At 39.3% G+C, this 14,535-nt stretch overlaps 1 protein-coding gene across 2 annotated transcripts in view; it reads right to left on the reverse strand.

The window, feature by feature from the left end:
* BICC1 (BicC family RNA binding protein 1) overlaps positions 1-14,535 on the reverse strand; it is a 100,254-nt gene that overhangs the window by 37,771 nt on the left and 47,948 nt on the right. The gene's annotated exons all lie outside the window — the stretch shown is intronic.

Raw genomic sequence — 14,535 nt, forward strand, 5'->3', positions numbered from 1 at the left:
GGAAGGTGGAAACACTGCTTCCCCTAAAGCTACCTGCAATGGGCCTCATCAGGAAAGAAAAGTAATTGAGTGCCAATTATTTCTGACTTTTGAAAGCTTCAGGATGCTTTTATACAGACAATTTAGCATAAATATGAATTACACATTCTCATCTCATAATTATCTGCCATTTCTTCATTTTTAGCACAGTAATATTTATGTGGCACTGTAAGAGCTGGAAATCTTGGTAATTCTTATTAATAGATATTAAATTTTCTGCAGAATGACAGGCAGGGTGCCCCTGATATGGGAAGTGAACCTTCATATCCTGAAGACCAATGACCTCCCTCAAATTTCTTCTATTTAACAAGGAGTTCATAGCAAGTAAACAACACACTGCTCATGCTGTTTCTGAGGGTAATTTTTCCAGGCTCTGCTTAAAAAAAAAATACCTGAAGCAGATGTCAAGTCTTAGCTTTTAAATCAGCCAACCAGATGACCTGAGCTGTTCCAATGAACTTGCTCTGCATCTCTTCTGTCCGCCTGCCTCCAGCATTAGCTCAATTGCAAAACTCACCTCTGATCAATTTATCTCCTGTTGAGAACCCATGCAACGTTAAATTCAGCAAAAATCACTCTTATCTCTGCGTGCCCCAAATCTGAGTTCAAATAGAACGATGGGGCCAGAGAACAGTCAGTCTCTGGTTTACAAGTACACACAGCATAGAGCACATCGCCAGGTACCTGCTAAGGGCAAGAAAGTCTGAAAAAAATAGATCCAAGAATAACACATCAGCTAATGCCAATTTTAGCTGAAAGATTGTGACAAATTTGTATCCCCAAGTAATTTAATTACAATAATATGAGTTTGTATTACCACATTCCAGGGCTTGAAATTTTAGTTTTACTACAGTTACTGCCAAGTGCTCTTACTGGACATTGAGGCCCTTGATAATTCCCTTCATAACACAAATGTGCTTGTATTTTGGCTCTGCCTTATCTGCCCAAGTATAAGCAAGTTGCTATTCTGTACCACAACACACAGCAAGCCCTGAGCATAAACAGAAAAGCATAAAGCTTTGTTAGCCTAAAACTTCATTCCTACTCTTCTTACAGAAATGACCACAGTTCAAATAACTTTTCTGTAGATTTACTTAAAGTTCTTGGGCTTCCTTTTTTTTCTTAAAAAACAAAGAAACAAAAACAAACAACACCAACAACAGAAAACAAACATTCCCACCTGCTGCCTTGCTCACTGCTTAGAGATTGTTTTCGTAGATCATTCTTAAACGTGACCAGAAAGTACTGTATGTTTCTCTGAGCCAATGCTAGTTCATTTCACATTTTTGCGTAGAAGCAGTACTAGATACAGGATAAGCACTGAGCATGGCAGACCCAACAATTTCACCACAAACAAGATAAGACTCCAGCAAATGTGACTTTCTTTAAAAGGTTTCTCAGTTGTCACCTACACTGTGCACAAAGGGGGGAGCATTAATTGATCTGCCTGCTTTCTGAAGTGGCAGCAAGCTGCAGGCTTGCATAAATAGCTCCAGTAAATGAACTATGGGCTGCCAGCTGCTGTGGATTTGTGTGTGTCAAACTGCTCTGATTGAAAAGAATTGACATGAACTCCTGTGGCCATGTTTCACATGGCCTGGGACAGTCTCTTCTGTTCATTTATTTATTGCAAAATAGGGAGGAGTCATTAATGCCTGGGTCAGCTCCTCCAGAAACAAAAGAAGTAAACGAACTTGGGATCCAAGCACAACTGCTCTTTAATTTTTAAAGTACACAATTACAGGGTTTGAGGATTTTTCTTCAAAATATGAGAAACAGTTTGCACTGACAGTTTCTCATTTATGGAGAAAGTTAACAAAAAGCAGATGCAGCTCATAACACAGAGCCTGCAATACATGCTGTAATTAATCTGGCATTCCAAACAATAAACAGTGTCAGCAAGAGACTTGCTTTAAATCTTTAAGTCAATTATGTACTGATAGCCTTAGCAACACATTCAGGAAAATATTTACCCATTTACAAAGCTGTGTTAAGAGAAGCTATAGTTAAACTGCTGTTCAGCAGGTAGCCTATCGGTTAATTTAGGAAGCTTGGCAGACAGTGAGTATGTAAGGTGAGTACTTGGAGAGCTATTGAAACTACTAAGAATCCTTTCCCTCAATGTACTCACTAGCCAGACATCATAAAGACAGAAAAGAGCAGAACTTATCCAGCTTCTTCTCTCAGCCTGATGACAACAATCGCTCATGGAAGAGGGAGTGGATGTTTTGTGTGCATGCATGCACATTTCAGATGACAAAATACACAGATATTGTCACTCCTGGCAAATTCTGAATAGAAAATAGTCAACTACAGGAAATTTGGGCCTACAGGTAGAGAACAGGTGGTGGCAGCACCTGTTTCATCTGAGATCTTGATAAACTCAGTCTTTTTTTTCTGCACATTCTGCATTCCCCATTTGAAGTAAAAATCTTCAGCATTAGTTTTCCATTAATTGTTTATCTACAGCAGGAAAATAAATAAATAAAACCCCTTTCTAGCATCCCCTACAAATCTGTCCAGTCAATTCAAGCTATGAAAACACAGAGCAACAGCTGTGGACAAACAACATAAAACAGCTGAAAATCGTCCCTACAGTTTAGCTGTCTAAATATTTGTGGGAGAAGACAAGTTTTCCATTCAATGCAGAAAAGTCAGAGTCAAAATTCTAGCTCTCAAGTATAGTTAAATTCAAAGAGTAAACATTGAGAGTTCAACCAATAATGAAGTTATGCCATATTGAAGAAGCTGTTTTCAAATTGTTTTACTCTAACAAAATTCATCCAAAATTGTTTGTGTTTACTGCTACCACCAGGCATAGAAGTCAAGGTCATCTGCAAGTACAGGACTTACAAATCAAAGATGCCAAAGATGCTGCTTGAGAGAAGCTCAAAACTATGACCTAGCACCAGCATGCTGCCTTGGTGGGGTTGCAATTCCTGAATGCCAATGCAGAGCACAAGATCACGTCAATATTTTAGTTACATTCTTATGTGCCTTGCTGTTCAGGTACACTTCTACTCTCCTGCTAAAAAAAATAAAATGAAGGTCAGAGAGCAATGACAACGAGCTCAATACAATAACAGAACCAAGATTTGAAGCTTCAGAATCTTTTCAAAATGAAACTCCTCAATGACAAAAGACAAAATTCTGCATCTCCCAGAAGTCCCAGTTAATTTATTCAGCTCTGCAGTCCCACCTTCCTTCGATGAGGCACAGATCTCCAAAACTTGTGCTGTGCACCTTACCTTTTCTGCACCTCCAAAGGCCACGAAAAGCCAGGGGAGGCACTGCTGAACTGCTGCACATAACGGCCTTGGTTGGACAAACAGCAGATCTGGGTACCCTGACACCCACAGCCAGGACAGCAGAATATTCTCTGCTCGGTTATAAGCATCGAGGCACTGGTAATGGCAGCACGCTAGTTGCGACACTGAGGTAGCAACCATATGTTGCTGGGGGAGGGTGAAATAAAACGTGAAGGAAACTAATAAATGCCAAAATACCATGGAGAATCCCCACCTGCAATGAACGCTCTCTCCAGCCCCAGCGCTGTGCTCACTCCTTTTCCCTGCCAGCAGATGAGAGCAGAGAAGAGGACACCACTTCCTGATACACGTTTAGGAACCTAAATTTAAGTATGCAAACACAACTTACCAAGCATTCATTTTGAGCTGTCTGTGGTTCAAGTTGAACTAAAATTGCAGAAGAGGAAGGAGCAAAAATGATGCCAAAAAAAATCCTGTCTGTTAGCTTTTCCTTTGTGAAATCCAAGAGAAATCTCTTCTATGACAGAAATGTTTGCCTCTAGTCCTGTACTAAGCAGATGCTGATAACAAATGACCTCTCCTATTCCTACATAACATTTATTATTACTTTTTAAAATATACACAAGAATATTTTTTAAACTCCTCCTACTTCTTATTTCTAAAGTATGTACTCTGCTTTTGAATGTCAATAGTATTCTGTTGTCTTGATGCCATTTGCACATCTTGATAAATACATCCTATTTCATCAATTAATGGCCACTGAAAACACTGACCAGTACAGGGCAGCAAGTCAAAAAATTTAGCAGAAGGCAAGGTGCTATTCATCAATCACTTTAAGGATAGGAAGCCACCTGATCTCCCCAAGTTTCAGGCAAATTTATTGGAAGCAGAGAAGAGAATAACAAACTGCACCTAAACACTTTTTTTTTTTTTTTGTCCTAGGAAGCATACACATTTTGGAAGTTTGGATTTCCTTGAAGTGACCAAATGTATATTTATATCCTTGTCATTCATGTTTACAGTTCTCCAAGTGCCTGTACCCACAGACAGAAAAGTTAATGCTAACAGCACTCAAATTTTCACTCCAATTAGAATAGAAAAGGGTGCAAGAAATATACACATGCATGTATGTTGCCATGTAGAGTTTAGTATAATTCAAAAAAATTATTGCTAAAAAACTATGTGGCACAGCAATATTTTAAGCAAGTTCCACAAGACAGCTTGCATTTTCTCAAAGCTCAATATTCTCTCAGCTTTTTTTATTGGCTATTTTTCCCCTTCAGTGTTACAAAACCAAGCAGTTTACATTATTTGACATTGCATTGGACACAAATCTAAAACTCGATGACAGTTGTGCTCAAATTGAAACCTTTTTATTACTGTCTTACTTCACTTGCACGCATTCCAATTCTGTTCTGCAATCTTCAGCAGTAAGCACCAATATCCTCAACTCTCAGACTAGAAACATGCTTTGTGTTCCCCATATTTTAAATCATACATATGTTTTGATGTAAGTCAAGACATCTGTTTAACAAACTGAAATTGTAGTCAGCTAGCTACATCTTTATCAAAGCTGCATAAAGATACTAGATAGGAGAACAGCGACATGCTAGACATCTAATCAGCAGTTTAAGATAGTAATGGAAGTCTGCACCAATACAGTGCTGTTTACCAGCTTTTCTCCACGATACTTTACTCATAGCAACTTCAGAGTTGAACCTGACCTCATCTCCAAGATGAGGATGTGTACTGGAAGTCCATGCCAGACACTGATGAACACACTGGGTTGTAATCCTCCCCTCCAGTTAGGATGCTCTTTTTACACCCCCTCCTTCCCTCCATCTTCCTCTTTCCACCTCCCACCTGTTTTCCTGTTCTCTGTATGCCACTTGCATCATTTACTCTATTATTCTGCTCTCTCAGAAGCCTCATTTCTTTAAGACTCCCACTCTGCCCTCATGTTTCCTACAACTCATTTGCTGACCCACACCTCCATCTCTCTGACTCTCTCTTCAGTGCCTCCGTCAGCCTCCCATTTCCTTTCCGTGTCTCTCCCTTCTCATTCCACTTCATCCCCAACTTTTTTTTCATTCCCACAGCTTTCCTCCCATTATCAAGGTATCATTTACTTTTTCCCTTCCTGTGAGTTAATATCGGGAGTACAGGTAGCCAACAGCCCTCAGTAACTAGCCATGGTCGATCACTGTTGGCAGGCTGCAGGGGTCTCCCTGGGTGAACCACACCAATTCAGCAACTGCAGTTGCAGCCACACAGCCAGAATTGTAGCCTACCAGAGCCCATGACAAACACCAAAACAATTATTTCTTAACTGCTAAAAATCTGGAAAAATAGTATTTATCGCAAGAACACTATTTATGCCCTGGTTGTTGCTCTTTGGATTTGAGTTGTTTTACAGGAAATGTTAGTCTTGCTCAAAAACCAAGAAATCAAAAGACTCGCACAGTTTATACAAAGTTAAGTTTGTTCAGATCAAAAGCTTAGAAGTCAGAAAGCCATTCCATGCTGTAGTTATTTTTCAGATATTCCCTCCTATTGCTTATTCCAGAAAGATCATATGATTCAAATTAGTTTCCAGAGGAAGTCATTAAAGAGAGTTTCTATCAATGACGGTTTTGTGTGTTTGCACTCAGTCTTTGGCACAGCCTCAGGCTATATTTAGAATTCAAAATGTAAAGAATGTTTGAAACCAAAGCCATTTGAAAAAATGAATTTATAATAAAATAATATCTGCAGAAAATGAATGATACTCATTTAGATTTTGGTCCTAGACAGTCTACAGGGGTTACACAAGTTTGAAGAGGGGAATGGGGCTGCCAGCCCTACCTCCAACTCCCACAGGCAGCAAGAAAGCCCGAAAATCAGCTGAGACACTGGCTCTCTGGGCGGAGGATTGCTCTTGGGATGGCAACTACACATAGTAGTACAAAACTGGAAAGACTAAAAACATGGGCATTTATTTTAGGCACGAAGTATTGTATGTTAAACATTATTCCTTCAGAGTATATAAATGTAGCGCTCTGACTTCCCAGTCAAATTGGCATGGATATACGTATATATACACACACACATATAATTTAATATATATTTAATAAACAAAGTTAATAATTTTATAAATAAATTTTCTGTGTATTTAATTAATAAAATTAAAGGGTCTGGCGTGTTCTTCAACTTTATTTCTGCTGTGTGCAGTATTTTCTCCATACTCTTGAAAGCTGTTTTCAGGTCCTATCCTCTTCCACTCAAGCCATTTTTGCTCCAAATCAAAATACAACAGTTTGCATCTTGTTTACTAACCTAGTACATCACTACCATTCACTGACCAAAGCCTAATGCATAAACAATCTTTTTAAATTTTGCATCTTTAACTAGGCTTTCAACATATTTCATTAGTGTCCAACATCTGCATAAAATAACATGAGATTTGGATCCAGAACATCTCTACTATGTTCGAAACCTTCTGAACCCTTATGGTTTAAACACATGGAAGCAGGAGCGAGTTACAGCAAGAAGTAAAACAACACTTGCTTTCTCAAAGCTTTCCCAACCAAATCCAAGATAAAATATGTGCTCAAAGCAAAAACATACTGTGGGCTTCAAATGATGCTTCACACCTTCAGAGTTAATTTTCTCTTATGGGAAAAATCCTAACTGTGGATAATCCCTTCACAAAAGAAAGAAATGTATTAATGAGCGGTAATAATTAAAAAAGCAGACAGCATACAGCTACAGCATTACAACTAATTGATGACTGCAGCATCTTCCAGAGATGCATTCTGAAGCCCTAATTGTATATGCATGTATTTGTACATGATTGATAGGAATTACCTGACCATCACTCTGTATTATGACAATTATCATGAAGATGCAGAGTATTAAAGTATCTTTGCAATTGTATTTATTTTGGTTGTGCTTATTTGATTTATATCAGAGCAAAATCAAATCAGAAACTAATCTGAAGCACTTCAGATGATCAGAGTTACAAGCTAGCAGATGCTACATTGACCAAATTTACTTTTATCTACATGGAAATGCCAAATAGCATGAGTTTTGCTATACAACAGTCAAGCACAATTTTTTTTTAAAAGAAATCATTTCCCAGATGATGTACCACATCCAAGTGAAACATGATTTTATCAAATAATTGCAGGTACAAGAAGTGATCATTTTTTCACCTCCAGAAGTCTTGTTAGCATTTCCAAGAAACATTACAGGGCATCCTTCACCTCCTGACATGACTGCCTGCACTATGTAGAAACATACCGTTGTGGAATTCATTTGCTTCTCATGCGTATCATTTAAAAATAAAATTAAGAGTTAAAGTTATTTAAAAGTTTTATAATCTTTTAAAATATCTACTTACATGAACAGTTATCAGCTGGACAATTCCTGATCAGAACAAACCTTTTTACATGTTTTTGTGAGGTCAAGAAAAGCTGCACAGGAATTTTGCAGCATGCATAGTCCACAGCGGAGCTGGCATAGAACAGCCAAGCCTGTCGTCATGGGGACCAGCAAAGAAAAGGCATTTAAATGCCAAGATTTTTAAGAAGACCTCTGTTGAACTGGTATGAAGTCAGGTCCACATTTTATACCTTGGGAACCAGAACTGAACAGCTTTAAAGACCAATCTGTGATAAAAGGGCAGAGGCATCAATAAAGCAGCAGCCTTGACCTCCCTCTCCAGCAGGAGGATTTGGCACAGGGTGCGCCAGGCTGGTGGGCTGAGCTGCCTGGCAGGTAGCTGTGGAGACACAGAGGCACAGTCAGGCATGCAAGAAAGCAAGAGATAAGACCACAACAGTGCTGTTCGGCAGCTGTGAAAACAGCTCTGTCTACCTTGTTTTGTTTCTGACTTAAGTGGTTCCTGTTCTTCCCTTGGAAGAGCACTTGCAAGTACTTGGAGAAGTTGCAACCAAGCACAGCTTTATTGTTCTCTGCAACTTGAGGAATAGGGTTGCTCTGGGGGTATGACAATCAAAAAACATCATGCCCATTACTACCATAGGAAGTTGCCTTGAACTGATGCACTGCGATCCTGTTACCACTTACAGATGGGGAAAAACACATGGAACAGCTTCAAAAGCTTCTCTAACAACTCTGTTGACCTATGTGCAAGCAGCTGGAGGACTCCCTGCCCAAGAAAACAGGCACCCACCGCACAGAGCCATGCACCCTGATGGGCAAACCTCGTCCGCAGCCATCCTCATGTGGGCAGCACCAATGTGCCTGCAGGCAGGGTCCAGGCTGAGGTATGGTATGGGATCTCTGCAGACCTTGTACAACATGCAGTAGGGCATTTGCCATTTGAACCCACGCTCACATTCATCTACACTGGAATCAATGCTGAGACACCAGAAAATTACACCTTGAGCATGAACTGATCCAGAGGTTACCTTTGTTTTTAAGCACTTCAGCATCTCAGCACCTCACAGAGGTTTGGCTGCTTTCTGTTCATGCAAGATCCGCATCACTTGACATCTCTAGTCAGAGGCAATAGAGCTCAGTAACACCACTGCAAGTCAATGAGGGTCTGACTGAAATAAATTAGCCTAAAACAAAGCTCTGAACTAATTACGTGGCTATTCATAGCATAGAATTTAAGGCAGGAAAATGAGTTGATTGTATCCCATGTTCTCGTTCTTGTATTGTCCTTTTATTTAGCTTTACCTTATTCTGAGAACAGCAGAAAATACAGTTATTTTAACCAGAAGCAGCACAGTGAGATCAAAGTAGGTCAGGAACAAAAGCTGACCAAAACTATGAAAAACTACTGTTATTTTTGCTGCATTAACCAGTCTGAAGTACCGGTCTGAAGTATTTGGCAGTCCTGTGATGCAGTATCATACCGTCTCTTGTGGGGATGGTTCACATTTAAATTCAAATGTGGAATAAAACTCAAAGAACGCATTACCACACTTACAGAAACAAACTGTGAACTGCTTTTACAGTAAGTTAGTCTTTAAACTTAAAAATAATCTTCACAATCTGATAAGTCAGCTACATCGCTGCATACCAGCACGCATAAGCAATTCCAGCCCATTCGGCTTTGTTTCCCCATTATTCACCATGTCGTTTTTAATGGAGTTTCAGAGATTATGGAGGGTTACAAGTAAAAAGACTCCTTTTAGAATGGAATGAAATTATTGAAATTTCGTGACAAATTTTAAAGGGCTTATGCACTTTAAGACCATTAACACAGTTTACATGGGCAAACTCTCTACGGAAGTAGCAGGATTCACTTTTATCTTCAAAGAATTAAGATGGTATCAAGTGTCATTAGGCAATCTAGCCTTTGTCAGAACATGTTTTTACACAACTTGAACCATCTCTGAAATACATAATCAGACTTCTACTGAAAATGAGTATGCTCTGATATTGTAGCTCAGGTTCATACACAGCTGTAAATTCCCCTTTCACTCCTCCCATCCTGAGAATCTCCATTTGCCAAGTAGAACATACATGATAAAGGAAAACTTATCCGAAACAAATATTTTCAAATTGAGGCCGTAAACTGTCTAAATCTATGTAGTCTGTGAACACTCTTAAACTCACTGCCCATATTCAATGAAGAGAGATGCTTATTTTCCTGTTTACATACACACACATTTTTATTAACTTTCCAGACTAGATTCATATTCTCCATGAAGAACTGGGTAACTCACTACATGCTGGACAAACAGCTAGGAGGTTCATGCACAGCAAAGCTGGCTTGACATCATCTACTCTTAAGAGAACAGCAAAGTAAGTTAGAGATTTTTCCAGTTTTGTGGAATAACAATTTTTTATACTTAGAAGAATAACAAACAAAATGAATGAATTTATCCTTTTACAAGTGTTCTTATGACATTGTACAGAATGCAACAACTATTGACAGGAAAGCACAGGTACATATTCTAATTTTGTTCTAATTTTGGTTAAAAAGTAAAGCAGATCATAGTACATATGTGCTATGAAAAAGGAAGAGGATCTAACCTCTCTTTAGCTCAGAGTAAGGAAGTCATTTGAGTAAAGTACAGATGAAAAAGCTATGTTATGGCTATAAATAACAGTAAGTAGGAATAACATACACAAAGCCTGAGAATAGGAAAACACTCTAGACTTTAAGAATAAAGCCATCCTAACAGACATAGCGTGCTCTCTGCCTATAGATCTGCACACACATATGTAGCACAGCATTATATATTTAAACTGCAAGGTCAGTGGTGTGGCTGCCAAACTGCAGGAAACAACCTACAGTTTCCAACATTAGCAGTTAAACAACACAGAAGTCAATAGCCTAAACTATTAGGTAATTTTTAGTCACTTTTATGCTTGTCAGACTAAATTCAGACTTGACCAAATTCTTGGGGGAAATTTCAGATGATAGAACTGCACTTTGCAGACATGGCAGCCCCAAAACACACCAAGCCACCCAGTATTTTAAAAAAGATGGGCCTTCTACTTAGTAGCATACACTAGAACCCTTTTAGTATTCCAGCATTCTCAGTGATCACTGGAAGTAGGAAAATCTATTTGTTTATCTAATGATTGCATTTATTATCAAGTAACATCAACACGAGGAACTCTTGCTGAAAGGGTCCCAGGCCACTTCTTTATGCCACAAACTTTTCACAGCACTCACAGTTTCTCACCGGCTGCCTCATTAGTCTCAGTACTAAATATTATTTGAGGACTATGTCCGTGACACTTCCGTCTGCTACCAGATCTCAGTACAGCATAGTGGGGTATATAGTTTGTGAAGGAAGGAGACAATTAGTCCAGTAAGTGGCTCTTCTCCTGGGCACCAGCAGTGAGCTTATGTACCTGCAGCCTAAACTAGGCATTCAAACATCATTTTCAGTGACTTGGAGGGTCCCCTCCTCCTCCTCGAGTTTTTGTCACCAAACAAGAACAATCTCTTTTCACAGGACATCCCTGCGGTCACCACAGAGATCCCATGCAGTGGAAGGATTAGGTATGGGCAGTGTAGGAGGAAAGGCAATGCTGCACAGCCACCACAGGCCACATGCAAAAGGAGCATCAAGAGGGAGCATCACAGTCATCTATAGCAAAGATTCGACAGATAACATGCAACTTCCAAACCTCCTGCCTAACCTGCACTCCTTTTTCTTCCAAGAAGATCCGACCCATGCTTGTAAGAAAGCACCATCTACAAGCAGGCAACTTGCTACCTGAGAATGAGCAGCAGCAGCCGCTTGCCTGACTGCATTTGTGGGATCCTGGGCAGGACTCAGTCCTTGATTCCTTTTTCCATCCACCAGAATGAGTTTTGCACACATTGGAAGAGGTTATGCTACTGTTTAAGACTCACAAAACTCCTGCAGGATGATGCTGTATTGGGGTTATCAACTCCCCCACTTTCACTTCACCCTAAAATACTGGGTTTGAACATGACCATTCATTACATTTCACCTGCATTCATAAAAACTCTGGAAAAAAAGATAATGCTGAAAAAAAGATAATGCTACAGTTTTATGCCATGTGTTTCAGTGAAATTTCTATTTGGGAACAGCAATCTCTCCTTTGTGTCAATTTGGGATTCAGCTCAGTCCCAATATTGAAAGCTGAAATGGTCAGGGATGCATTTGTGTATTAAGAAATGAGGTAATCTCTCCATGGAACATGGAGAGTTATCAAGTGTCTGCACGTGTGACACTAAAAACTGGCAAGTAAAATGCTGAACTGCTGATATGCAAGCCAATCCTCCATGTCTGTTTTTTTCTTTTTATTATCAGAGGTTTAGAGACTCATAATTATCCCTGTTCTCTAAGCTCAGTGTAATTTGCATTTCCCTTTACCACCTCTTATAACCTCTCCAAACTTCCCATGCTCTAGCCGCGAATTTATTCCTGCCTAGTGCCACTAAGTTTCCATAAGCTGAACTGATTGTTGGCCAATAGCAGGGCTGCCCATGTTCTCAGCACATGCATGTCCCCCTAACTTCTTTATAGCTGTTGAAAATAAAGGCACACACCTATACAGAGAAGAACAACATCAAAAAGAGGAATGAAAAAAGATGAAGAACACACATGAAATCTTAACTCTTGCATACCCATTCCCAGAAGTTCCAAAGAGCACCTTAAACTGCCCAAGACGTTGCCGAATTAATGTGGTCTTCACCTGCTCCCACTGCTTTCATCCATTCCACCTTACAAGCTCACACAGCAAAGCAGACTGAGGATACAGTTTGGGTTACAACAGCTAGCAAGTGCACAGAAAAAATTATCCAACAGTAAAAATTCTCCACAGTTAGTTTTAAGCCAACCTGGTCTCCTGTGTGACAATATAAACAGCAGTGGCAGCATAGCATAAAGGGCTGAACAGGAGAGCAGGACGAAGAACAGGGCAGGACAGTGTTCGGAAAGGGAGACGGCAAAAGTTTTAGCTATAGCTAAATATGCCTTGCTGTGAACTTTTATACTATTGAATAAATCTTTTAAAGACAAGCATTCCTAGGCAACATTAACCATACCAGAAGAAAAAAAAACACATTGACACCAAGAGGGAAAATAGAAAAAATCCTGTTTGTCTGTTTGACCATTAATTCATGGAACTTGGGAAGATCTGAAGCCTCCAGAACATCAGCTGCTAGTATGCCCTGAACTCCACCTCTTGCACCCCCCATGTAAAAGCAGAGCTGCACAGCTCAGGACATCACTTTTGGTTGTTCCAGTCATTGGCAGAGAAGGATTGGGCATTACAGAGTATTTCAAGTTGTTCCCCCTCTAAAGCCTTAATGGTATGGAATCTCCTTGTGAACCTGAACAAATGGCTTTCTTAAAGATGCTATTGGAAGACTGCTATCTGTTTGTGTGTTTTCTAAACACACATTTCAAAATACTTCACCCTCATCACCCGAGCAAGACTGCAACATCTGGTATTCATTAAAGCCAGGAAATTCCTGTTTTGGCCTTTATGAAACTATTGAGAGTTGATAATTGATTTGTGCATCCCAGCCTTTGTAAAGGGCTATTTTTGCAATTTCATATTAAAACAAATTTTAATAAGCAAGTTGTTTAAAATCTGCATATGCTAAGTGCAGACATTGGAATTTTTCAATTCAAAATTTTTAGAAAACACTTATCAAGTTTGAGTTAACAAATCCCCATTATAATACTCTACACAGTTATTTCACAACCATTAAAAGTTGTACTAAGTATAAAACAAAATAAAGTTTAGCAACTTCGAGGTCACTACTCTGAATGCTTCAGCTTCGTCACAGCAAATTTCTCCTCAAGGGATCAGAAAAAGGTTCAGGGGCTTGTACAGAACATAATCTTCAGATTATTTGTAGACAAGCTGTGCTTGTCTACAAATCTCAATTTATGTGCAGTAATTAGAAAGAAAATATGTATGCTATCCTTCCTGTAATAGTATCAACATAGAATTAGAAACTGACAACAGCGAGAAGAGCACTAAGTAAAGCCCTGAACACCTCACAGCAGACTCGATAACATGACAAACAACAGGTACAGAAGTCTTCCTTATGGCTTTTCCTTTAAAAATCATGATTTTGTGATGTGTGATACTACTGATACTGCAGGCAATCTATATTTTATATTTATTCATACAGCTGAACTGTATGAAAAAGCGTTTCATTTGATTATGATAACATGCAGGATATTTACAATATTGTGCATCAGTTACGGCTTCTCCACCAACTGCTTACCAGGCACTCAATTGCCAGCCCAGGAGATGGGGAAACAGCATGTGCTCAAAGTTCAAGTCCACAGCAAGCTGGCCAGTTACTTGTTTCAGACTCCCCTCTCCATCACAAAGTGCCATTAAGAAAAGCTATAGTATGTTAAACACTTGAGAGTATTTTCCCCATATAAACAGCTGCTGTGTCCACAAATGGAAAGTTAGAGAACTTCAAACAATTGACACCAAATGTAAACAGAATATATAAACTACACTGTATTTCACAAGAAATAGGAACCTTTAGGTTAAGGGATTCTTTGCACACAACCTGTAATTCACTATTTTAAGTGAATATACACAACTTCCCTGCACAAAGCCAACCAGTGAGTAAAATCTTAACTCAAGAGCAAGCCTGCAGTCCGTGGACATTTGAAACTTTTTCAATTGTTCAGCATATTACTAAAATGCCTCCTCATTTGCAGCCGATCACTATCTAAAGTATATTTTGGCATGAATTCTTTCCAAGATACTCACTCCTATTACAGATGCACTCAGTGTGCCCTAC

This window comes from Oxyura jamaicensis, chromosome 6 (genome assembly GCF_011077185.1).
Source record: "Oxyura jamaicensis isolate SHBP4307 breed ruddy duck chromosome 6, BPBGC_Ojam_1.0, whole genome shotgun sequence".
In the NCBI taxonomy this organism is placed as follows: Eukaryota; Metazoa; Chordata; class Aves; order Anseriformes; family Anatidae; genus Oxyura; species Oxyura jamaicensis.